This window comes from Copadichromis virginalis, linkage group LG7, assembly GCF_057382275.1.
Source record: "Copadichromis virginalis isolate Kocher_CV1m ecotype Utaka linkage group LG7, C_Virginalis_male_GT1.1, whole genome shotgun sequence".
NCBI classification, from domain to species: domain Eukaryota; kingdom Metazoa; phylum Chordata; class Actinopteri; order Cichliformes; family Cichlidae; genus Copadichromis; species Copadichromis virginalis.
Genome location: NC_140624.1, coordinates 24,122,461 through 24,147,555, shown reverse-complemented (window position 1 = coordinate 24,147,555; position 25,095 = coordinate 24,122,461). Strand labels below are relative to the sequence as shown.

At 38.7% G+C, this 25,095-nt stretch overlaps 1 protein-coding gene across 2 annotated transcripts in view; it reads left to right on the top strand.

Moving 5' to 3' along the window:
- LOC146705070 (alpha-1,3-mannosyl-glycoprotein 4-beta-N-acetylglucosaminyltransferase C-like) overlaps window positions 1-25,095 on the top strand; it is a 148,166-nt gene that overhangs the window by 24,992 nt on the left and 98,079 nt on the right. Inside the window, exon 2 of one of the 2 annotated variants that reach the window (XM_085462624.1) lies at window positions 19,682-19,923. The exons of the other annotated variant lie outside the window; for it this stretch is intronic. The gene's annotated coding sequence lies outside the window, so the exon portion shown is untranslated. The remainder of the gene's footprint in view (window positions 1-19,681; window positions 19,924-25,095) is intronic. 2 annotated transcript variants of the gene reach the window in all.

Sequence of the window (25,095 nt, the reverse complement as noted above, 5' to 3'; positions counted from 1 at the left end):
GCACTTCTCTTTCAACTGCTGCTGTGTCCACAGTGTCACAGCCATCATTTTACCCTCAAATTGTCGCCATTATTGTTCTCTTTCCAACACCGTATCTTTCAAAGCTCAGGCATTTAAACTTTTTAAACTGTGTGGATCAAAGTGGAGGGATCACATTTGAGTCATTCAGTGATTCAAAGAATATGACATTTTAATATTCATTCAGATGTTTTCTGACTCTAAATGTTCTTTTCTCATTTCTTAGGGTTTTCTAATTTACATTTAAAACATTTTCAGTTTTTTTCCAACTCCTTCTTCTGTGTAACCTTCAGCTTTTAGCAGTTCAGCACCTTTGTTTTCAGGTTAAATTCGTTTTTTTTTTTTTGTTTTTTTTTAATCTCATTCAATATTTTTAACTCAAAATTCAGCAATTAATTCATTTCAGTGCATACATTCAGATTCAAGCATTCACACTGCAGTTTCTTCAGAAAATGCACTTTCTAGTTATTATTATATTTTATCTATTCCGTACGTTTTTTGTAATCCTATAACTTCAAAACCGTTCAACTTAGAAAAACCATTCAAACACCGTTAGATTCCTATTCTTTTGGACAACACTGCTTCTATTTTTCATATTTTTAACATTTATATTTTTAATTTTATTCAACTTTATTCAACAAAAATTTATAATGTATTTCAATGGGGAGACCCTTCAAATCCTCATTCAACTTACTCATTTTTAAACTCTTACTACTTCCACATACATTGACATAGAGCCACCATTCAAACTTTAAAACGAAGACAAGACATTCAACTATTCAACTTGTATTTATCTTTTCAATATCTATTATACTTTTTCTTCAGTTCCAGTTTAAGTTTCATGATGTTTTTTCACCCGTTTCAGAGTTTATAATGGGTGTGTATGGGACGGAATGTTGGGGCTAGAGTGAGGCAGCTCAACTGCTAGAGTGAGAGGAGCAAAAAAATTAATCTTAAAATCTTTTTTAAAACTGCTGCTGTGTCCGCAGCGTTTGCTCTACAGGTATGATTTTACCCTCAAAACGTAGCCATGGCTGTCCTCTTTCATCCAATGTGTTTACTATTGTCCTAGGTGTTACGGTTCTCTCATAAATGTCATCAATGCACAGCCTCCTCCCTCCAACTCTTCCATAGACTCTAATGTTAAAATGGCTCAGAAGGTTCGTTTGAAAATCAGAAGAGCATGGTGTCTTTCCACTGTCACCACGTCCATATAATAAACTCCACAGACATGAAAACTGAGAATTAGGTAGACTAGACATTGCTGTCGCTCACGGTGAAAGAATTTTGTCAATACGACTTTTACTTTTCATTTGGGAGCGATTTGTTTGGGCCTGACTTTTCTGTTCATTTTAAGCAGCAAAAGTGAGGTGCATGTCTGTGTACGTGTGTATGGAGCCCTTGGGTGCAGTCACTATAGCAACCAGGCTCACACCTGCCTGCTTAACGAGCTCTCTCTCTCACTCTGCCAAGATTCATCTTAAACACTTCTCTTTCAACTGCTGCTGTGTCCACAGTGTTAAAGCCATCATTTTACCCTCAAAACGTCGCCATCGTTGTTCTTTTTCCAACATCTTGTCTTTCAAAGCTCAGAGATGTAAACTTTTTAAACTGTGTGGGTCCAAGTGGAGGGATCACATTTTAGTCATTCAGTGATTCAAAGAATATGACCTTTTAATATTCTTTCAGATGTTTTCTGACTCTAAATGTTCTTTTCTCATTTCTTAGGTTTTTCTAATTTACAATTAAAACATTTTCAGCTTTTTTCCAACTTCTTCTTCTGTGTAACCTTCAGCTTTTAGCAGTTCAGCACTGTTGTTTTCAGGTTAAATTCAGGTTGTTTTTTTTTTATTTTTATCTCATTCAAAATTTTTAACTCAAAATTCAGCAATTAATTCATTTCAGTCCATACATTCAGATTCAAGCATTCACACTGCAGTTTCTTCAGAAAATGCACTTTCTAGTTAGTGTGAATGCTTGAAAAGCATTCACAGTATTGTTCTTCTAATCTTTATTCTATTTTATTCTTCCGTACGTTTTTTGAAAGCCTACTCCTTCAAAACCGTTCAACTTAGAAAAACCATTCAAACATCGTTAGATTCCTATTATTTTGGACATGACTGCTTCTATTTTTCTCATTTTTAACATTTATATTTTTAATTTTATTCAACTTTATTCAACAAAAATTTCCCATGTATTTCAATGGGGAGACCCTTCAAATCCTCATTCAACTTACTCATTTTTAAACTCTTACTACTTCCACATACATTGACATAGAGCCACCATTCAAACTTTAAAACGAAGACAAGACATTCAACTATTCAACTTGTATTTATCTTTTCAATATCTATTATACTTTTTCTTCAGTTCCAGTTTAAGTTTCATGATGTTTTTTCACCCGTTTCAGAGTTTATAATGGGTGTGTATGGGACGGAATGTTGGGGCTAGAGTGAGGCAGCTCAACTGCTAGAGTGAGAGGAGCAAAAAAATTAATCTTAAAATCTTTTTTAAAACTGCTGCTGTGTCCACAGCGTTTGCTCTACAGGTATGATTTTACCCTCAAAACGTAGCCATCGCTGTCCTCTTTCATCCAATGTGTTTACTATTGTACTAGGTGTTATGGTTCTTTCATAAATGTCACCAATGCACAGCCTCCTCCCTCCAACTCTTCCATAGACTCTAATGTTAAAATGGCTCAGAAGGTTCGTTTGAAAATCAGAAGAGCATGGTGTCTTTACACTGTCACCACGTCCATATAATAAACTCCACAGGCATGAAAACTGAGAATTTGGTAGACTAGACATGGCTGTCGCTCACGGTGAAAGAATTTTGTCAATACGACCTATACTTTTCATTTGGGAGCGATTTGTTTCGGCCTGACTTTTCTGTTCATTTTAAGCAGCAAAAGTGAGGCGCATGTCTGTGTACGTGTGTATGGAGCCATTGGGTGCAGTCACTATAGCAACCAGGCTCACACCTGCCTGCTTAACGAGCTCTGCCTGCCACTGTACCAAGATTCATCTTAAGCACTTCTCTTTCAACTGCTGCTGTGTCCACAGTGTTACAGCCATCATTTTACCCTCAAATTGTCGCCATTATTGTTCTCTTTCCAACACCGTGTCTTTCAAAGCTCAGGCATTTAAACTTTTTAAACTGTGTGGATCAAAGTGGAGGGATCACATTTGAGTCATTCAGTGATTCAAAGAATATGACCTTTTAATATTCATTCAGATGTTTTCTGACTCTAAATGTTCTTTTCTCATTTCTTAGGGTTTTCTAATTTACATTTAAAACATTTTCAGTTTTTTTCCAACTTCTTCTTCTGTGTAACGTTCAGCTTTTAGCAGTTCAGCACCTTTGTTTTCAGGTTAAATTCGGGTTTTTTTTGTTTTGTTTTTTTAATCTCATTCAATATTTTTAACTCAAAATTCAGCAATTAATTCATTTCAGTGCATACATTCAGATTCAAGCATTCACACTGCAGTTTCTTCAGAAAATGCACTTTCTAGTTAGTGTGAATGCTTGAAAAGCATTCACAGTATTGTTATTCTAATCTTTATTATTATTATATTTTATTTTTCCGTACGTTTTTTGAAAGCCTACTCCTTCAAAACCGTTCAACTTAGAAAAACCATTCAAACACCGTTAGATTCCTATTCTTTTGGACAACATTGCTTCTATTTTTCTCATTTTTAACATTTATATTTTTAATTTTATTCAACTTTTTTCAACAAAAATTTATAATGTATTTCAATGGGGAGACCCTTCAAATTCTCATTCAACTTACTCATTTTTAAACTCTTACTACTTCCACATACGTTGACATAGAGCCACCATTCAAACTTTAAAACGAAGACAAGACATTCAACTATTGAACTTGTATTTATCTTTTCAATATCTATTATACTTTTTCTTCAGTTCCAGTTTAAGTTTCATGATGTTTTTTCACCCGTTTCAGAGTTTATAATGGGTGTGTATGGGACGGAATGTTGGGGCTAGAGTGAGGCAGCCCAACTGCTAGAGTGAGAGGAGCAAAAAAATTAATCTTAAAATCTTTTTTAAAACTGCTGCTGTGTCCGCAGCGTTTGCTCTACAGGTATGATTTTACCCTCAAAACGTAGCCATCGCTGTCCTCTTTCATCCAATGTGTTTACTATTGTACTAGGTGTTATGGTTCTTTCATAAATGTCACCAATGCACAGCCTCCTCCCTCCAACTCTTCCATAGACTCTAATGTTAAATTGGCTCAGAAGGTTGGTTTGAAAATCAGAAGAGCATGGTGTTTTTACACTGTCACCACGTCCATATAATAAGCTCCACAGGCATGAAAACTGAGAATTAGGTAGACTAGACATTGCTGTCGCTCACGGTGAAAGAATTTTGTCAATACGACTTTTACTTTTCATTTGGGAGCGATTTGTTTCGGCCTGACTTTTCTGTTCATTTTAAGCAGCAAAAGTGAGGTGCATGTCTGTGTGCGTGTGTATGGAGCCATTGGGTGCGGTCACTATAGCAACCAGGCTCACACCTGCCTGCTTAACGAGCTCTGCCTGCCACTCTGCCAAGATTCATCTTAAACACTTCTCTTTCAACTGCTGCTGTGTCCACAGTGTTAAAGCCATCATTTTACCCTCAAAACGTCGCCATCGTTGTTCTTTTTCCAACATCTTGTCTTTCAAAGCTCAGAGATGTAAACTTTTTAAACTGTGTGGGTCCAAGTGGAGGGATCACATTTTAGTCATTCAGTGATTCAAAGAATATGACTTTTTAATATTCTTTCAGATGTTTTCTGACTCTAAATGTTCTTTTCTCATTTCTTAGGTTTTTCTAATTTACAATTAAAACATTTTCAGCTTTTTTCCAACTTCTTCTTCTGTGTAACCTTCAGCTTTTAGCAGTTCAGCACTTTTGTTTTCAGGTTAAATTCGGGTTTTTTTTTTAAATCTCATTCAAGATTTTTAACTTAAATTCAGTAATTAATTCATTTCAGTGCATACATTCAGATTCAAGCATTCACACTGCAGTTTCTTCAGAAAATGCACTTTCTAGTTATTATATTTTATCTATTCCGTACGTTTTTTGAAAGCCTACTCCTTCAAAACCGTTCAACTTAGAAAAACCATTCAAACATCGTTAGATTCCTATTATTTTGGACAACATTGCTTCTATTTTTCTCATTTTTAACATTTATATTTTTAATTTTATTCAACTTTATTCAACAAAAATTTCCCATGTATTTCAATGGGGAGACCCTTCAAATTCTCATTCAACTTACTCATTTTTAAACTCTTACTACTTCAACATACGTTGACATAGAGCCACCATTCAAACTTTAAAACGAAGACAAGACATTCAACTATTCAACTTGTATTTATCTTTTCAATATCTATTATACTTTTTCTTCAGTTCCAGTTTAAGTTTCATGATGTTTTTTCACCCGTTTCAGAGTTTATAATGGGTGTGTATGGGACGGAATGTTGGGGCTAGAGTGAGGCAGCTCAACTGCTAGAGTGAGAGGAGCAAAAAAATTAATCTTAAAATATTTTTTAAAACTGCTGCTGTGTCCGCAGCGTTTGCTCTACAGGTATGATTTTACCCTCAAAACGTAGCCATCGTTGTCCTCTTTCATCCAATGTGTTTACTATTGTCCTAGGTGTTATGGTTCTTTCATAAATGTCACCAATGCACAGCCTCCTCCCTCCAACTCTTCCATAGACTCTAATGTTAAAATGGCTCAGAAGGTTCGTTTGAAAATCAGAAGAGCATGGTGTCTTTCCACTGTCACCACGTCCATATAATAAACTCCACAGGCATGAAAACTGAGAATTCAGTAGACTAGAAGCTGCTGTCGCTCACGGTGAAAGAATTTTGTCAATACGACTTTTACTTTTCATTTGGGAACGATTTGTTTCGGCCTGACTTTTCTGTTCATTTTAAGCAGCAAAAGTGAGGCGCATGTCTGTGTACGTGTGTATGGAGCCATTGGGTGCGGTCACTATAGCAACCAGGCTCACACCTGCCTGCTTAACGAGCTCTGCCTGCCACTGTACCAAGATTCATCTTAAGCACTTCTCTTTCAACTGCTGCTGTGTCCACAGTGTTACAGCCATCATTTTACCCTCAAATTGTCGCCATTATTGTTCTCTTTCCAACACCGTATCTTTCAAAGCTCAGGCATTTAAACTTTTTAAACTGTGTGGATCAAAGTGGAGGGATCACATTTGAGTCATTCAGTGATTCAAAGAATATGAACTTTTAATATTCATTCAGATGTTTTCTGACTCTAAATGTTCTTTTCTCATTTCTTAGGGTTTTCTAATTTACATTTAAAACATTTTCAGTTTTTTTCCAACTCCTTCTTCTGTGTAACCTTCAGCTTTTAGCAGTTCAGCACCTTTGTTTTCAGGTTAAATTCGGGGTTTTTTTTGTTTTTTTTTTTAATCTCATTCAATATTTTTAACTCAAAATTCAGCAATTAATTCATTTCAGTGCATACATTCAGATTCAAGCATTCACACTGCAGTTTCTTCAGAAAATGCACTTTCTAGTTTCCTTTTGTTTTTTCCTCTTTTGCCACTGACATTGTCAAGATGTCATTATGTCTGATCCAGACGTAATAAGTCATCTGAGACATATGGTGCTTTCCATGCTGCAACAGTTAACCTGCATAGTCGTGCTGCGATGTGCAATGTTTGATGACCCAAGTTTTTAGTCTCAGAGTCATGTGCTCTGTTCATCAAATTAATTAAGATGCCTTATTTTACGTCCAACATTTACCTTTGCAAACATGGCTGGAGGCATAAATACAAAGCTGTATCATCGCGTCATATTTGTCTTGTCGTTCCAGTGAGGTTTCTTCACGTACCTCAAGCTCAGCCCCTCTTACCCTGACCTGCACTGGCTCATTCCATACATCGAAAACTTCATTTAACTTTGCAAAAGTTACCAAACAGGTAAACCTCGGCTGTCTCGCCGAGTCCTTTAGCAATAGCAATGAATTGCCTTCCTGGCCTGCTTGACTCTATTTCATACTATTGTCGGCTCATGGTGATTAACTGCCTGCGCTTGTGGCTCGGGTGATTTCTGCTTTGTGTTGAGAGCTGGGCTGCGGCCGGAGGACAGGCCTGTGAGCAGGGGACGGCTGCCAGGATTGGAGGGTCAGCTGATCAGCTCTGAGGTGCGGGAGATTTATGACCCCCCACAACAAAGCTGTGTCTGCTGAGGGACCATAAACCATAAATCAGGAAGAAGTGGGTCAGTGCTCATCTGCTTGCTGCGGATCTGCTCGCTGTTTTCCTAAAAGTTTTTTTTTTTTTTTTTGCAGCTGACTTTGTGACATTATAAGTGACTTCCAGCCTTTGCTCTTCAACAACAAGGCCTGCTATGTTAATCGCGGTTTTATTTTCTCCGCTGTTAAATTCACTGATTTTTCAACTGCCAATCACATTTACTAATGAATTCCTGTTTTCTATTTTAAAAACCCATTAAGCTTCTCTGAGTGAATCACCCCTAATCCTTTTATTATCTCAAGCTATGTTAACACTGTTGGCCTTTAGTCTCTGCTCATCTTAATCATCCTAATTACACAATGTTTGTCTTTTAAGAGGGTGATGAGAATGAAATGGCATTGAGGCAGCGACTTGTTACTGATTGTACAAGAGGCATTATACCGTCCTCTGTCTGAATCCAGTCTGTTTGATTCTGATCGCTGGTTTGACTAGTTTTGTGATTTGTCTTCCTAAGGGCAGCTAAGGCCAAAGTGAAAAATTGATTTTCTGCAGAAGGATTAGTGGTGGGGTTATAGCTATAGGCATGCATTACATTACAATGATTTATGCGGCATCTGCACACCAAAGCAAGCAAAACAAATTCTTTATTAGCAGTTGTATAAGACTTTTATTTTACAAAAACATGCACAGGCGTGGAGACGACTGTAGTCTTTACTGTCAAGGCAGTGGGCGATGAGTATGGGAATAGCAATGAATAACTTGAAGCTGTGTTTTCGAAGTTCAGACAGCTTGAGTAGGGAGATAAATAATCTCTGCCAGGAAGGACGGATCTTAATTTATTTGTGTCTGTATTGTTGCACAAAGAGGCATTGCAGACTGCTGCTGGAAATCAAACAAATGCAAATGCTGGCTGTGGAATGGAAATGACTGTGAAACATCAGAAGTCTCTCAGTATGACTGCCATAACAGCAGGGATTTGTACTTTTGTTTACGACAACACTGATAATATTTTCTCCCATTTTAGTTTGAACAGGAATTAAGCATGAATGCAGAGGGGGCTGTGTTAATGTTTTTCACTGTTATCCTATCACCTGACATGTTTACATTATGTATAGTGTTGTCATGTGCATGTGTACGTGTTGTGAGAAGAGAAATATTGAAAAAATGTTGCTTTAAATAAGTGTACATAACAAGTGTTGCTCATATCTTTAAAATGAAAAAAAAAATCCTTTTCCAAGCAAAATGTTAATTTTTAAAATATTTGAAAAGCTACTGAAATGATTAGAGAGTGAAGTTTTGCTGCTATGATAGCTTTTATTGTCAGAGTTGCTATAATGAGTAACACAAATGCCACAGCCAAGTCTCCAGGGTCAGCTATTTGGCCAGTGATTGCTTTATTACTGCAGTCCATTCTTACAGTTATCAGTAGTTTGGATGTAGGACTTTACTGGAAAATTGTTTTCTTGCCCATTAAAACGAATTCCCACAGCAGTTTAGCAGCATTATTATATGGTAATGTACAGCTCAAAGCTGCAGTGCTTTTATGACCATCTCAACAGTGAAGAGTAAATGAGAAAAACAAAATGGTAACATGTGCACTTGGCAATTTATCATTTTAATGTGCGTTCTCTGAATAGCACACTTGGCTTGTCCCTGCTGAACACTTTGGAACCGTAATCTGGTTTTAGAAGTAGTTTACATATTTCTCCTAGGTGTACTCTTTATTTCAATGTAAAGATCTGAATTTAACTCACCGAAATGAAAAAAAAAAAAAGAATACTGAAGGATTTTTTTTCAACATAGCAGGAGAGTTTACGTTTAATGGGGGAGAATTTTCTGTCATAAATCAATGATCATCAGACCACATTGAAAACATGCACAGCACTATTCACTATTCTTGAGCTACCCTTTGTTTCTTTATGTTTTCCTTGAAAAATGGGAACTTGGTGCTGCAGTTTATTGAAACATGCAATCATACAAGGGAATACAATATATATGGCTAAAACAAAGTTGGTACAAGACTAATGAGCTTGAAAGTCAATATTTGTTATCGCCACCTTGTTTTTTCAGTATATCCTAATAATTTCCTTCGGAATTAATAAAGTATTCTGATTCTGATTCTGAAACTCTGTTGGACAAACTTTCTTCTCATTTCTTCAAGTAGTCTTTAGAAATAGATTCTTGAAGGATACTCTGAAGCTCTTCTTCAGATTTTGTCTTCCTTTTTTGTGTTCTCTGCCAAGACGATCCCACGCTGCTCTAGTAATATCTGGGTGGGGCTGGATGTTCACAGTGTTTCATTGTGTGCATTTTCTATCCAGGTATGCCTTTACTGCATTGGCAGTATGCTGAAAAAAACCCATTGCCAATCTAACATTTTCTAGATGGTATTACACAGTGGATTAAAATCTGATGTCATTTTTCTACAATCATAATTCTGCCAGTTTTCACAAGATCACCAACATCACTGGCTGAAAGCAGCCACAAACCATGACAGAGCCTCCACTGTGTTTTACATATAGTTGTAGACATTCGCTGTTGTACTTCTCTCCTGACTTCCTCTGTACATATTCAGCCAAAATGTTCAAATTTGGATTCTTCTTCCATTTCTTGTGGTATTTGGTATAGCTCAGGCTATTTCCTTTCCTTAAGAATGGCTTCTTGACGGGCACCATCCAACTGAGACCATTTCTGATGAGGCTTGAGTATTCAAAAATACTATTTTATGGCTGTCAAACATTGTTATCCTCTTGCCATTTCTCATGGGTTCAGCTAATGAAATGGGGACAAAATATGTTTTTTGCAGCAGGCTGCTATTAACAAAGTTCCCAATTGGTACTTTGCTATGTTTTTTGTTATGTGCAGACAAAGCACACCAACTTGAGTTAGGTTATTTTTCTTGAACAATTCATAGGTCAGTTTTGTAAGTGGCTTAACAAGCAAGCAAAACATTCTTCTGAAAATGGTTGGTTACTGCACTGAAAACCAGTCAAAAAGCAGCAAATATCCAAAGACAAGCATTGAACTTCAGACTTCAGATATCCTGGAGAACTATTGTTCAATACCACATTAGAAGTAGTGGTTCAATAATCTTTTGTACAATACTATATATATACGGTATATGTATTACATAACATTCACAAAACTGTTGACTCTCCTCTGTACCTAGCAGGTTTCCCCCACAGAGCCTGGTGAGCTTGGAATAAAAAAAATTGTCGTGCTTTGAATTTAACGTCAGCCCTGCATCACTTCTATGGGTTTAATTCATAGAACATCATAAGGCATCATAATTTCTCCCCAGACAGCCTTGAATGAGCAATAATGTCATATGCAGCAAAGTGATGGCCTTATGTTTAGTGGGGAATAAATCATTGTGCCATTTTAAAATTACAGTGTAAGACAGAGCTGCCAGTAGTCACTTATCTAAAGAATTTTAGGTATTTTTGGACACGTTAAAGCCATGCCTTTCCAAAAGGACATTACAGTGCATTCAAAATAAGTAGCTAATGAATTGAAGTTATTTTAATCACAATTTGTCCTCAGCTGAATGGATCAGATCGACAGGTCAGGTATTATGCACAGCACAAGACTTTAAAAACCTCTGTAGGAACTGGGAGATAAGATAAATGGCTATAAAAGCCTCATTTCAGTACATTCCTGCACAATTGAGCTCAGATTTGCTGACAGATTTTAGCATTACTTCTAATGAAAGTGAAGCAGAACAAAAGGAATGAATAGATGTAGTTCAAAGTCTTCATAGTTGTTATGCTGTGATTAATGGATTTCTGTTTTAACATTAAAATTAAATGTGAAACAGACTTTACCAATACTATGCTGGGGCGATCGTGGCTCAAGAGTTTGGAGTTCGCCATGTAATCGGAAGGTCGCCGGTTCGAGCCCCAGCTCGGCCAGTCTCGGTCGCTGTGTCCTTGGGCAAGAAACTTCACCTACTGCCTACTGGTGTTGGCCAGAAGGGCTGATGGTGCAATATGCCTTGTTTCTGTCAGTCTACCCCAGGGCAGCTGTGGCTACAACTGTAGCTTGCCTCCACCAGTGTGTGAATGGGTGGATGACTGGGTGTGTAAAGTGCCTTGGGGTCCCTAGGGGGGACTAGTAAAAGCGCTATACAAATACAGGCCATTTACCATATGAAAATATTTACAATATTGCAAAAAAAAAAAATTTGACGGGTAATGTTTGCAAGATTCAACTAATTATAGCCATCACAGGCATCTGTTACCTTCTTTGATGCTGTGAATGAATTGGAAGCCTTTAAGGTATATCTTAATTTACAAGTAATTTACAATATTGAAACTTAATGGGAGTATAGTAGTTAGTCAGTTTCACTCATGAGTGCGATTACGCACGCTCAGAACAGATATCAAACTAAAGTTCCACTAAATGCCTGGACTACTCATTAGACGTGAACACACTGTGCGCTGCTGTAGAAGAATAAGCTATTAACAGCAATAAATATATAGCTATAAGTAGGTAAAAATCAATCATTAAATCCAAGAAGGCCAATCGGTGAGCTCAAAACTAAACCAATGAATCAACTCTTACTGAATACTAACATTAATAGTACTAGATCTCTCTCTTTTGTTCGTTGTTAGATTTAGTGTCATCTTCTGCATCTTAAGGCTTTGTGGCCAGCAAACCATGGTAAGTCTAAACGCATCTTGAGCTAAATTTGCTACAGATTTTAACAGAATACAGTCAGAAAAGTAAATAACGTCATGATGATAGAGAACATGTATAAAGTTAGTATACAGCTAAATGGATGATCAACAGGATATATGAACTTTATGGTGTTGTTTCTGTAATTAGATGAGTGCATAGATGCCCACAACAATCGGTATGGCTCTGTCTACAGTGAAAATAGCTAGAAAACATGTTTTTGGCATCAATTGCCCCTGAAAGAAAAAGGCCCTTTAGATTATGCTAATTCAAGTGGTCTGAGTGGTGTATGGGCTGTGTTTTTCGGTTTTAGAAAATCTAGTTGATGATGTGAGACTTTGGGCAATCACAGGTATTTTCAGAGCTTGTAAAGCAAGTATAAAGTAACAGCACAATAGCTATAGCTGAAGGAAATGTCTATATAGAAAAAGGATTCATTTTATTAAATATTAAGCAGGGTTTTTACCTGGAGCAGTAGGGATAGTATCAGTTATTTTAGCTTAGCTATTGTAATTGTCAGAAGTTTGTAACTAATTTCAGTCAAGGTTTTAATTTCTGTTTTATCAGTGCTGCAATGTTTCTGGCAGCCTTCAAGTATGTTGGTGTCCTATAAAGGTGTCCAATACTAATGAGTTGAAAGCATGAGTTTTGTTAATTTAGGCTAAATTAGCATTTTTCACATTGCAGATTTTAAGGCAAATTATACTTCTCTGCTTGCCAAATTCTAGTCTGCTGCTGAAATAAACATTTTCTCTGCTCTTGAGTAACAGTGGGATTTGACACTTTTAAAAAGAACACGTTAGCATTTCAGGAGCCAAAGTAATGCATTTTTAGCAAAAAGCTCCTCTTTCTGTATTGATTAGCAGTTTATCCATAATTTGTGCTTCAGCTTCACTGTGTTTCACTTTTGCAGCTTATTCTGAGCTTACATGAACCAAAAATGGATATAAACATGTATATGAAAATAGTTGACAGCAATGAATCTTGTTCTGTATCAATACTACTTACACAGCATTCACATTCAGTCCTCCTCCAAACCTATATTTATAGATTATGAGTACGGTATTGAAAAACACACCGGAGCACTTTCAATTAAACAAATACCAGTTAAACCTTGGCTGACATTCCACCTGTTAATACAGGATTAGATGTAAATATTTTGTTTTTATAGGATGTTTTGCACACACACCTTCACAAATATGTTAATTGATTGTTGGACTAGCCAACTTTAATGTACCCTATATTGCATACATTGCATACATATAACGCAGATAAAACAAATATCTGCCTTCACACACATATGATGTCAGCCCAACCTATGCAGCTATAACAGCTTCAACTCTTCTTGGAAGGCTTTCCACAAGGTCTATGAGTGTATTTATGGGAATTTTGATCATTGGGGCGATCGTGGCTCAAGAGTTAGGAGTTCGCCTTGTAATCGGAAGGTTGCCGGTTCGAGCCCCGGCTTGGACAGTCTCGGTCGTTGTGTCCTTGGGCAAGACACTTCACCTGTTGCCTACTGGTGGTGGTCAGAGGGCCCGGTGGCGCCAGTGTCCGGCAGCCTCGCCTCTGTCAGTGCGCCCCAGGGTGGCTGTGGTTACAATGTAGCTTGCCATCACCAGTGTGCGAATGTGTGTGTGAATGGGTGGATGACTGGATATGTAAAGCGCTTTGGGGTCCTTAGGGACTAGTAAAGCGCTATATAAATACAGGCCATTTACCATTCTTCCAGAAGTACAATTGTGAGTTCAGACACTGATTGTGAAGGAGAAGGCCTGGCTTGCAGTTTGCACTCTAATTAATCTCAAAATGCTCTTTTGTGTTGAGGTCAGGACTGTGCAGACCAGTTAAGTTCTTCCACACCACACTCACTCATCCAACTCTGTACGGAGCTTGCGTTGTGCACTGGTATGTGGTCATGTTGGAGCAGGAAGGGGCCATCCTCAAACTATTCCCACAAAGTTAGGAGCATGAAATGTTTGAAATTGTCTTACTGAACCATTAAGAGCATTAGGAGTTTCGTTAGTTGGAACACAGGGCCAAAGCCTCATGAAAAACAACCGCACATCACCACTGCATCTGACACGCTTGCACCTCATGATGTAAGGCTTGGATACAGTTGCTCAGCCATGGAAACAAACTCCATGAAGCTCTTAACACACTGTTCATTAACTACCCACAAGACCACATGAAGTTTGAAGGTCTGTGACTGACTCTGCAGAAAGTTGGCAACCTCTGCACACTGTGCCTTAGCATCTGCTGACCATGCTTTGTGATTTTGCACCTACCACTTCATGGCTGGGTTGCTGTCATTCCCAATCATTTACACTTTGTTATAATACCACTAATAGTTGACTGTGGAATATTATATAATGATGAAGAAATATCATGACTTGACTTGTTCCATGAGACATCTGATCACGCTGACATTAACTGAGCTCCAGAAAGCGACCCATTCGTTCACAAATGTTTGTAGAAGCAGTCCTCATCATTAGCTGCTTGATTATAAACACCTGTGACCATGGAAGTGACTGGAACACCTGAATTCAATGATTTGGATGGGTGAGCGAATACTTCTGACAATATAGTGTACAAGTGTGTTTCTGTGACCACAACAAATTGGTATGTTCAGTAACAATACCTCGACCGCAGTAGGTTATAAATGACATTTTTATAGTCTGACTTTTTTATAGTCTCTATTTTCAGTGTTTGCTGCAAAGGAATGTTCAGACTGCGCCTCAAAATTCAGGCCATGTGCCAGCAGTTTTCAGCAGGTTTCAGATGCAGGATTACTTTGCAGCACCATCTACCACTGAGGTAGTTCCTATTCCTGGGCTTCCCGTTGCCTTTGTATCCTGCGTAGGATAGTGTGAGCAGATAGAGACAGAGCAGCGGAATGAATGGGCGGCAGAGGCAGCAGCGAGGTGGACTAGAGAGATTAACTGGGAAATTGACACTGACAAATCTCATACATTAAGGCTTCCTGGGAGGCAGGTATCGGTTGAATAGGCGGCAGGTACCATATCCCATAAATGGCACTGGGTTTCTTTAATGCTCGGCTCACAGCATGTAAAAAAGCTGAACCACCCTGTTGTCGACAGCAGAAAAGATAAGAAAGCCAGGTGTGCTCAGAGACATTTCATTTGACTAATGTGTTTACTGCTAGAATAATGAATAGAATGAAGAAGATGAGAGTAATTAATTTGAGCTGTGCTAGCTAAATAACAAAGCAAATATGGGTAAAACTGTTTCATATCCCTTTGGAAATGATTTTTTTTCTCACTTTCTTGCCTGTTTTAATGAGATAAAGCCAGGCTTCTTTGATAAGGAGTCCTTTTTACTGTTGTTAGTAGCATAGTAGCCTTTTGATCTGTTCTAAGGGTATTTGTTCACTGTTTCATGATGAAAAGGATATAACCATCAACACAATTTACATTTTACACCCTAAACAATTAACTCCATTTTGGAAAAACAGAAATATGTATTGCTGTTTTCAAAATATGAAATGTAAGATTTGACCTTAATAGGTCATCATTGTCCTACTCACACGCTGTAATCCTTTTAGAAAATGTTGCTATTCTGTATGTTTCTTTCCTTCGTAAGAGTAAAGAGTCTCGATACTAAACATAAGAAAACCACTTTGGCCTCTGCAGCCACAGTACTTGATGTTGACTGAGTGTTATTCCCAGCGACTTAACCCCGCTCAAGAGGTTCATGGTGTCTTCCTTCTATCTTTATTTATTTTGGACAGTGAAGTTGTTTTCCCGAAAAAGGACTGGTGCCCTTGCTGTTGCCTGGCAACTGCGTGAGTCCACGGACTTAGCATCTTGCAGGATCTTTCTAAATACCTTGAAAGTCTCCTCTTTAGGCGTGAGAAGAAAGTTTGAGTATTCATTATTGTGCATGACTAATGAAGTACCATTTACAATAATGAAAAAAAATTAGGCCAGTTGATAGTCGCATTATTCAAAGCTCACCACAGGTTTAAACGTGTGATTTCCCTTCTCAATAAAAATTGCTGTGAATTAATTTGATTAAGGCTGCCAGAGTACATGTGGATGTGTGAAGTTTTTTAAAGTGCAAGTCATTTAAAATGCTCCTTGCTGTATTAATAGAAAATAGACGTCTTGTTTTCTAAGACCCATTACTATTATACAGACATATTGTACAGCACTGTCTTGGTAGCAGCAGCATTGCATTGGCATTTTTTCCACTCAGATAGTGAATTCATCAGACTTTTTACTGTTAGCTGTTAAATATTCATGGAGCTGTTGTGTTGTTAAAATAAGCCTCATTAGCACTTCCAGCCTCTTTTCAAGTTCCGCCTTTCTCTTGTCACTCTCAAAAGAGCAACACAAACATGTTATTCATCTCTCACAATCTCTGCACCCAAACTGGGTTAAAACATAACACCAAGCCTTTGTGTTGAAATCAGACTTGCTGTAATACTGTCTCATCATATTTTCATTCTGTTATTTTATAAGAATATTGACTGAATACAGGGTGGATTCTTAAATTAATGTCACCATATGGTCTTAAGAGGATATGTGTGTAGTCCTACTATAATATAGCCATTTAACCTGAGTACACTGAGAATAGGATTTAACCCACTACAGTACTGGGATGCTATAGCAGGTTGTAGCCCCCTGTATCCTACCAATGCTAAGCATAGTAATGCAAAAAAAAATATTGGACAGACATTAAGATTCCTTGGACTGCACTGTTTTAATCCACCGTTTGTTTTTGCACTCATCAAAATGACTGAAAAGAAATTCTGACATAAGCCCAAAAAATATATTTGCTTCAAAGTCAAACAGTTTAGTTAAATATTATTTTAATAATTGATTTCAGTACTTTGGGTCTGTACTCCACCATCAGTCCTAGCTATAGTAGTTTTATTTCTTTTTTATCACCCCAAAAATCACTATATGATGAATAACCCGTTTTAGGAAAAATCATACATAAGAGATGATGGAGTTTTATTCTAGCAGAGTTACATCACTTTTAAAATGCCAAGAGGTCAAAATTACCCCCTTGGTAGTTTTAGTTTTCAGCCACTGTAGATGTCCAGATGGATTCCTCTAATGCAACCTTCTCGTTTATGTTTTTAGTTGACATTAGTTATAAAAGTTTAATATTACGTGTAGTTTTGGAATTGTGTAGTTTTGCACCTGTGGCTTTGATATCATTGTTTAGCAGTGTGTGAATCTGAAGCCTGTTATTGAGTGTACAATTAGAGAGAGACGGCAATAAGTATGTGGGTAATGACTATCCATTACTTTTTAAATGTTTTACTAATCCATCTGTTGGATACTGTGCAAACTCTACAGCTCCACATTTGTTTCATTAAGGACAGATTTGGTATATTACACAGTTACACATGCACTTGTCTCTTTAATAGTTGTTTCTGCTGGAGAGGGGCTCACCTCACTTAGAGGCTTGGTGCACCCATAGGCAACCTATTAACATCCACTTTATCCGCCCTTCCATATTTCATGAACTAGTTCATCAAACTTTAATGCAGTTCTGCTTCTCTCTCTTTTTTTTTAATGGAAAGCCTTGTCTGAATTGAAAGCCTCACCTATAAGTCGTTTGCTGGAATCTTTACCACAGCTCAAAGGAAATTATATATATACTCTTTTGAAGCAAGGTTACTTTTCACCTGTTCCTGTGCACGCTGTCAATGGGCTATCTAAAAAAATTGGGAATGGATGGATTATGGCTTGTGAAAGAACATGTTTAGAGATGTGAAATGATTTCACAAAGCCAAAAACCAGCTGAAAGAAACTGATGGGCCAAGCACCAGTGGTTTCTCACTCTCCATGGACATGGCATTCAAGCTGCTATGCCACACCAGAGTATGTCTGGGATAATGTGCTACTCTCAGATTGTTGGAGTCTTAATGAGCCTGTGGGACACATGATTAGCCTGTGCCCAGACCTGATATCCAGTAATCAGAGCCAAGCACCAGTAGATGAATAGAAAGAACTGGAGAAGATTGGAAAGGACAAAAGTAGGCCCAGTATAGATGTGTGTGCCCATAATATGTAGGAAACACTGTCGGTGTTTGAGCATTTTTTGTACTGAAGCAAAAATCCATTTGCCACTGAATTATTGTGTGTGTGTGTGTGTTTGGTGGGGGTGGTGGTGGTGGTGTGTGTGTGTGTGTGTGTGTGTGTGTGTGTGTGTGTGTGTGTGTGTGTGTGCGCGCGCGCGCGCGTGTGGTGGTGGTGGGCTCCAAGACCGTTTCATTGTGAATGAAAATGATTTTAAAAGGGTGCACTGAATACGGCAATCACTATGAACAAACTGCATTTACAGCTTTACTGTATGCTACTGATGATTTCAGTTCGACTCCAGGTCAGTGTGCTGTATTTTGAAATGATTTTCCTGGTAGCAGAGCAAGGGCGGACATGTAGTCTGGAAGTCTAAGAGGTGTTGGGCTTAGTTTATGGTCCCTGCATTCTGGTTACCTTTGATTTTAAGCTTATACAAAAAGAAGAAAAAAAACATTGTCTTTGGTGTTCAGACTCAAACAAATGCTGTGTTACCAATTTTTTTATAAGCTTCATTTTGTCCATCCATCCATTCGCTTATCTTTTTCAGGGCCACTGGACCCTATCCCAGCTGTCATAGGGCGAGAGGCAGGGTATACTCTGGACAGGTCACCAGTCTAACACACAGAGACAGACAACCATTCACACCTTTGGGCAATTTGGATTAATCAATTAACTTATCCCCACAAACTGCATATCTTTGGATGGTGGGAGAAAGCCGGAATACTCAGAGGGAACCCACGCAAACACGGGGAGAACATGCAAACTCCACACAGAAAGGCCCTGGCCTGATGGTGGAATTGAACTCAGGACCTTCTTGCTGTGCGGCAACAGTGCTAACCACCGTGCCACCGTACTGCCGTTCTGCTGCGTTTTGTTAATTGATATAATGTTTCAGTGCTTGCATTGTAGAACATAATCACTAAAAACCAAACCTTTTACTGGTTGCACTCATACAAACAAGAACTAGAATGCCTTTATTAGTAGTAATTATTAATTTAGTTTTTAAATGTTGTTTTGGTGCTAAGTAATATAACAGATTATTTGATAACTGATTATTTGATTTGTTTTCGGCGATAAAGTAATTGTCTGCACATACTCTATCAACTGTCACTTTAAAATAATATCTTTGGATTTGGACAAACCTGTATAAAAGACAATGCAGGTTGTTTGTTAGTCCATTTGTCTCGTATATACTGCTTCCCCTGTCGATTATGGCCAGTTAGAGTCAGTTAGGCAAGTAAAGGCATGCTATAAGCGGATTAGCTGTAAACCAACTGGGACTGAAAAATATACGCCCACAATGAATAATTGAGAGTTTAATGAGATGAGGCAGAGCTAAAGAAGTGACCTAGTTGGTGGTTAAGTGAGTAGAGAAATGAAAAACTCAGTATGGCTACCTCTTTGTTATGCATAAATTAGAGAGCCATACCTCAGTCATATGTCTCAGTCAGTGTTTAGTTTACTGCTTAGTCTTTTTTCAAAGAGGGAGTTTACTAACATCTGATCAATATTGTAGACATAATTACAATAATTACAATTATTAAATCAAATATTTTCCTGTTTGGAATATCTTTAAAAGGGCACTCAGGGCACTCAGGATACCTGAGGACTCTTTTTCTGGCACATTATCAAGAGAAAACACAGGTAAGGCAAAATTGTCCTCAACTTATGCTATACGTTGTCTCCCCTACCCATTAGGTTACACATCAAGAAAGAAAGGGGACCGGAGGACCGGGGGGAACCAGCACCCCAGTCTGCCAATCCAGAGGTACCGCCCCTCATCTCCACTCAACATTGTAGAGGCATTGTAGAGGTGTGTCAACCAAGACAGCTCTACAACATCCAGAGCCTTCAGGAACTCAGGTGGACCTCATCCACCCCAGAGGCTCTGCAACCAAGGAGCTGTTTAACTGCCTTAGTGACCTTGCTCCTGGAGATAGGTGAGTCATCCCCTTCATCCCCAGACTCTGCTTCCTCCATGGAAGACGTGCCAGTGGGATTAAGGAGGTCCTCGAAGTATTCCTTCAGCCCGACAATTTTCTCAGTCAAAGTCAGCAGGTAGAGCACTTCTTTCTCCTCCTGAGTTGCCTGATGGTTTGCCAGAATCTCTTCAATGCTATCCAAAAGTCTTTTTCCATGGCCTCTCTGAACTCCTCCCACACTCAAGTTATTGCTTCAGCCACTGCCCGAGCCGCTTTCTGTATGGCCCATCGGTAGCTATGATATGATAAGCCTGATAGTTAGTCCCACAGGCTATCCAAGCCCGATAGGACTCCTTCAGCCTGGTCGCTCCCTTCACCTCTGGTGTCCACCATTTGGTTTGGAGGTTACCAGCACGACAGGCATCAACCACCTTGTGCAGCTCAGTACAGTGGCTTCGGCAATGGAGGTGCTGAACATGGTCCATTTGGTCTCAATGTCCCCACTCTCTCTTGGAATGCTGTTGAAGGTCCTCCAGAGCTCTGCTGGATATACAGTGGTCCCTCGTTTATCACTGTAGTTACGTTCTAAAACTAAGCCGCGATAGGTGAAATCCGTGAAGTAGCCAACTTTATTTTTAACAGTTATTATAGATGTTTTAAAGCTGTAAACCAGACAGGCGTGAAAATTTTCACACTTTTCTGTCTTGTTTAAACACTCTCAAAATTCAAACTTTCGTAGAAAAATAAGTCCAGTATTATAGAATGAAGCCAAAGACACCCACAGGTTCCTTTGACGGTGGAAAACGTTTCATCGACATTGTTGTGTTTTTTGGGGAGAAAACTTGCAAACATACAGTACAGCACTTCAGAGTCACACTGCTAGCGATAGAAGATGTATGTAATTTTAACAAGCTGAATGCATTCTGTACTGTACAGGACCACAGCATGAGATTGACTGACAATGGTCTACAGCCAATCAGGACACAGAACACAATCCGCTGTAAAAAAAAAAAAAAAATCATGCAAAATTGCACAAAAAGAAAAAAATCCGCAAAACAGCGAGGCTGCAAAAGGTGAACCGCGTTATAGTGACTATGTCCATCTAACTGGCTATGGCGCTTCATGTATGTTATGTGCTGGATTCTCTCACGGGCAACTTTACACAGGCTGCAGCTGAGGTCTTGCCTGGTGTGGTAAATCCCATCCTCTATCGATCTTGTCCTGAGAGCTTGTTCCTGTGCTGCCATGGTTAGTGCATCTGTGCTGTCTTTCAGTCCAGCTTTGTCCAGCCACTGGTAGGATTTCTGCATATCTGACACTTTTTCTATGTGCCTGTCATACATACCGTGCAGGGGCCTGTTCTTTCATGATGGTTCTTCTCCTTCCTCCTCTTCTTTCTCATGTTTCTGCTGCCTGAGGTATTCTCTAATTGCATGGTTGGTTGTGGCCATCTTTCTGATGTACCAATGAATCTTTGTTGTCTCATCCTGGACAATGGTTCTGACACTCACCAGTCCACATCCTCCATATTTTCAGTTAGGGTACAGTCTCAGAGTGCTGGACTTGACTTGAAACCCTCCATGCATGGTCAGGAGCTTCCTTGTCTTGATGTCAGTAGCTTCTACCTCCGCTTTGGCCACCTTATTATTATTATTCCAGGGGGTTATCTGATTACCAACAGAGTGTAGGTGTTAACTGCCCAAATCTTGTTCTTTCCATTCACCTGACTCCTCAGGACACGCCTTTCCCTCTGCAGGTAATTGGCAGTTGCGGCTTTCCTAGAGGCCTCTTCATGATTCCCATTTGCCTGTGGGATTCCCAGGTACTTGTAGCTGTCCTCAACTACATTCTACAGCTAGTCTTGTCAATGATCTCACTGAGGGGGTTCGGGCCTATGTAGAACAGCAGTTGGGATGGAGTATCACCTATATAGCTCTCGCACTTCATGATGATTTGTCCAGTTGGCTTAAATTGTTCACTAGTGTTGTTCCCCACATCCCCATTAATTTACTGATGAAGGCTCTTCGTGTCCTGTTGATCTTTTACACTGCGAGGCATTCCAGGATCCATGTGTGGAGCACTGAGTCATAGGCTTTCTTGTAGTTAATCCAGTTGATGAACAGGTTGGTCAGTCTGGTCTTGCAGTCTCAGTCTACTGCTCTGTCTACTAGTCTGTTGTAGATAGAGCTCATGTATTGAGCCATGTGCCTGTCCGTCTTACCCACTATGATGTCTGACAGGAGCTTCTATGTGGTACTGAGGCAGGTTATTGGACGGTAGTTGGATGGGTCAATCCTGATGTCCTGCCTTCAGTTAGCCATTCCAGGTGTGCCTCATCTATTATCAGCTGGTTCATGTGTGCTGCCAGGTGCTCATGGAGTGCAGAGAGCTTCTCCGCCAGTAGGCATGAATCATGTCAGGGCCTGATGCTGTCCAATTCTTCATCCTGGAGACCCTTTCTTAGATGTCTGCCACTGTGATGGTTGCCCGTAATGCTGCATTCACGTCTTCTAGTAGACCTTCAGAGGATACTTCACATAGTCTCAGTAATGAGCTATGGAGGGTTCAGGTTTCCAGTTTTCCCATGATCTTATCTTTCCGGTCACCTGCTCTCGCACTCAACAATCCTTCTGTTGTACTTGAATCTTGGTACGTTTTTTTACACTTTCTCACCAGCATTGATAAAAGTTGCCTCCCATGCACCTTTTAACACCCCACTCTTTAGTAAACTGTCATTGTCACCCAGCCTGTTGGTATGTTTTTATTTTCCCAATATCCCTCTATAGGCTTTAACCATTTATATCATTTATAGGCAATATGCACAAGCACACAGACATTCACACAAAAGTGTCCAAAGGGAACTGAAGACAATAGCAGTTAAATGATCTGGATTCCTCCAGGACACAGTGGCATTCAATCACCGGAGACAGTCCAGCCCCAAGAAATGCACACAATAATAGCACATTATGGAGAGGAAAATGGAGAAATATACAGGGCTTCACAAACAACAGTTTGCTCTGATTCCATGATGCCCTCCGACTACCAGTATAACCCATTAATTATCATTGTGGACTCATAACATGGTTGATTAGTGCCTTAAATGGGCTCTGCAGCCATGGACCCACAGTTGTTTGTACAGTAAAATTATGAACACAATGAAAAGTGTGGCAATAGTGGTGATTGATGGTGTTCTTTTTCTTTGAGTCTGTTCATGAATCCATTAGTTTTCAAATGCGCTTAATGTAAAATTGAACTGGAGAATTCTTTGAAAAAAGGAAGAAAAAAAAGCTAATGCAACTTAGGAATAAAAAGGCCATAAAATATTGCAATGTACCATACTTAAAATAGTTTTTTCTCCATGCGGTGCATTGGGTCATTAAAATATAATATTAAATTTATACAGAACTCCAAACATGTAAATTTGATATTATCTACTTTGTTTCTTTTGAAACACTGTTACTTTGTCCATCTTCGTGTTTTATATTTCTAGATTTTCTAAATAAAGTTCTCTTAACAGACAAAGATGCTGTTTATTGATGAACAGGACTTCTGCTCCTGCTGGTCTTTCCATGCCACTGACCACCACCTTCTGAGCGCCTCCTTACGCCTCATTGCTTCCTTGTGGTCCATGGTGTGGTAACTGGCATGCCACTTCCTCTCATCCCCATATCTACCTGTGGGGTGATTGAAACAAGAGTGAGCTCTTGTCAGGGCCTCGGCCACCATGTAATTGAATTCTTCCTTGTTTCACAGAGTGCAACAAAGCATAGCACTGGATAGAGGGTAAATATACTCAGCACTTAGAGGCAAACCTAGATGACTGTTCAACAACAAACAGTACTACAAAAGGGTATTGCTTGGCATCATTTACAGACTTGGTGTTACCTTTAGAGTAAAACACTGACATAGGGCTGGTAGAGATAGTAGTATAGTAGTGATAAGTATAAATCAATAGTCAATATGAAAATAAAATAGCTTTTTCTGTCAAGCTTAAAATGTCATTTTTACTCCTAACTGAAGTTATACTTTATAGTTAATTTAGATTTTAAATATTTGTTTTCTGTTCTGTCAGAATTTGAACATGATAAGTGTGCTGTAGAACATTACAGAACAGTATTTTAAATAATAATATTAGGTATTAGTTATATATAATAAACAAAATCCTAATTCTGGCTGGTCTAAAATGTGAAGTCTTTCTTTGGTCAGTTTCAAATAAATAACCTAAATATGAATGCAAAATAAAATCACAAAAAGAATTATACTGTGGTAAATTGTTGGAAAACAAACCCCCCAAAAATTCATGAAATCTTTCTTTATATATCCTCATAAAAAATTCAAGAAGCTTTCAAATGTAAACAAAGCAGAATATTAACAAACCTGAAATAGTCACTCAGCTGTGCTCCGCTTATCCTCCCAGACAAAGAATAAATTAAATTAAAAAGAATAAATAAAAAGACAGCTATTCAGTGGACTGTGCACACCATGTGTAAGTTGTAAGGGCCATTAGAAGAGAAATGTTTGTAGAGTTGGTAACAACAATTAATTAATTTAATCAGCCCGCTTAAATCAGACATTTTTGCCTGTGCTTACTAGGATAATGTATTTTGCAATACAGTAGGCTGTTAGAGTTGTGGTCTCACTATGTCTCTTTTTTAATACTCCTCTTAGTTTCTGAGCCATGTAAAATCATACTATGCAGCTTTGGGCAACAGAAAAAATAACCATTAGGTATTGAAAGTATTTATTATCAGTTACTGACTATAGAAACCCTAAAAATGTGATGATGTGATGACACTGAGTTGAATATATAAATGAGTAAGTCTACAATCATTTGTCTTCTAATTAAGCTGTATTTTAGATGTACAGTAGATCTACAGTATGTATATGTAAAGGTTTAGTTAACATTCTGCAACAGCTAAGGTCATACTCACAAGCAAAGTGACCTTCAAAGTCCAGTTTGTTTGTCTACTATGATCTCTGTGTGTCATGCCCAGGCACAGCAAAGCAAACTGTCCCCGGTCGGGTAGGTAAGCCCCGGAGAGCTTCAGTTGCACTAGAGCACATAGATCATATAGTGTGATCGCTACTCCACAAATTCCTAGACAACAGCTTCCTCTGTGAAAACTGATGAGTTTGGTAAATAACAAATCTATAGTACCTATGAGAGGATGGAGCCGCAAAGTGCACAAA